Genomic DNA, 2,617 nt, shown 5'->3' with positions numbered 1-2,617 from the left:
AAAAATAAAACATCATTCAGACTTAAATATAAATAAAACAGAAATAATGTAAGTTATTTATTCTTTCTCTGAGGACCAGTACCAAATGGCCCACGGACGTGGCCCGGGGATTGGGGACCACTGGTCTAAAGTAAAGCGATGCTCTTCTTCTGGAACGACCTTTCTGGGGGTGCACAGAGGGCTCTGCACTGGTGGGGGAGGGCAGGAGGCAATGGGGCAGAGGAAGGTCTGGAGGCTCCCGAAAGGCCAATTTGCAAATTGCTAGAGGCCGCACACTTCTAAGAGGCAGATAGATACAGGGTTCGGACCCCGTTCTCTCTGATTAAAGCTACCCCTCTAAGACTATGAAGTAGGAATGACTTTCCTTTTCCTGCCTACCCCTGGGATTGGTTGGGAAATCCAAACAGGATGCTAATAACAGCTTGGGGATTAAAGAGTACTGTGAAGATGTGAAAAGTACTCGTGTCGCTTGACCAGGCGGTGGCACAGTGGATAGAGTGTCAGACTGGGATGCACAAGACCCAGGTTCGAGACCCCGAGGTCGCCAGCTTGAGCGTGGGCTCATCTGGTTTGAGCAAAAATTCACCAGCTTGGACCCAAGGTCGCTGGCTCCAGCAAGGGGTTACTCGGTCTGCTGAAGGCCCGCGGTCAAGGCACATATGAGAAAGCAATCAATGAACAACTAAGGTGTCACAGTGTGCAACGAAAAAACTAATGATTGATGCTTCTCATCTCTCCGTTCCTGACTGTCTGTCCCTATCTATCCCTCACTCTGACTCTCTGTCTCTGTAAAAAAAAATAAAATAAAAGTACTCGTGTCACCACGCCCACCACGAACAGACACTACCTACATCCAGGATTAGGAGGAGGCCAGTGGGACTGAGTTGTGCAAACAGGGGTGGGTCCTCTCTTTATTAAAATATTGATGTTCCAGTCATCATGGATTTTTGCATTCATTTTTATGTCTAGAAATTATGCATTAGAATGGTATTCACCTAGATTGTTTTTCTTATTGCTCACCCCCTTAAATTTTGCATCTCGAGGGGAGTGCCTCACTCTCCTGCCCCTACTCCTGTCTCTACTGGCCGCTACAGTGGTTTACCTTATAGCAGGTTTTCCCAAAGCATGGGGCGCGTGCGCGCGTACACACACACACACACACACACACACACAACAGGTTAGTCCTTGGCATATTGCCATGATGTGATATAACACCAGTCACTTTGTGAGAACGTTATTTTTACTTTTCCCCATTCTTTTGCAAAGCTGTGTCATATTTACATATTAACAAGTCTGCACCCCATCGTTGACCCAGAGAGGTAAAGTAACTTACCCTTGGGTGCACAGCAAGGGAGAGAAGAAGCTGGGCTGGAATGCAGGAACCTGGCCCCATGCCCTGTGTTTCTGCTGGGACTGTGGGTGCAGCAGCACTGTGTGCAGAGGAAAAGCTGCATTAGCCCTGACCCTGCTTGTTGCTATGCGTTCTGTTTTCGGAAGGCTGGAGTGAAGGCCCTTGAATCTGGCCGCATTGCTGTTTCAGATGGTGGTGATAGAGATGAGACTTCTCCTTGGGGTTAGTTAGCTTGGAGCAGGCAAAGAGAGATCTCATTTACTAGTGCATGAATGAATGAATGAATGAATGAATTCAGGGAAACTTGAGGGGAGTCTTAACCTATCCCTGGTTGTGGTGCCCTGCCCTTATGCCTCCTGACGAGTCCTCACCAGCAGCAACTTGACTTCCTGTGGCATCGTCTCCTCTCCTGGGACCTGCTTTAGGAGATTTGGTCCAGCCTGGGCCCCTCACTCCTTTGGTATCTTGGCTAAGTGTCTCCTGAAATGGTCCTCTAATCTTCACAGTACTAACCAAGAAACTACTCTGTGCAAAGCAAATCATTTGGCACAGAGAGAGCCCCTGAGAACAAGCAAGAAGGAACGAAGGCTCCCGTTTCCCCAGCCAAGAACAGGGATCACAGCTACTGAGCCATTCATTCTGCCATGAACAGTTCTAGGCACCTCACATACAGCCTGCCTTGCAATCCTCACAACAGTTCTGAACTGGGGAAACTGAGTCTTAGACAGCTAGTGATGATGTTGTCACACATGGGCTATTAATGTGCCAATCCTCACAGCTATACCGAGAAGAAGATATCACCATTTCCTCAATTTACAGGTGTGGATGATGAGACTTGGAGAGATTAGTGACATGCCAAAATGTACTGCATTCTAATTTTTATAATTTCTTTTATGGGAGAAGAGGGGAAAGATAGTGTGACAGAATCCTGCATGTGTCCCAATAAGGATCAACCTGCAACCCCTGTCTGGGGATGATGCTTGAATCAACCAGGCTATTTTTAGTGCCTGAGGTTGATGGTCAGACCAACTGAACCACTGGCTGTGGTAGAGGAAGAGGGAAAGAAGGGGAAATGGGAGGAGAGAAGCAGCTAGTTGCTTCACTTGTGCGCCCTGACCAGGAAATGAACCCAGGACATCCATACGCCAGGTCAATGCTCTATCCACTGAGCCAACCAGCCAAGGTGAAATGTACTACATTCTAAGTGCTGCTACATGCCACAGCCAAAATTAAAACTCAACACTGTGGCCCTACATCACTGATTTT

This window comes from Saccopteryx leptura, chromosome 9, assembly GCF_036850995.1.
Source record: "Saccopteryx leptura isolate mSacLep1 chromosome 9, mSacLep1_pri_phased_curated, whole genome shotgun sequence".
Lineage (NCBI taxonomy): Eukaryota > Metazoa > Chordata > Mammalia > Chiroptera > Emballonuridae > Saccopteryx > Saccopteryx leptura.
This window is presented reverse-complemented; position numbering follows the sequence as displayed.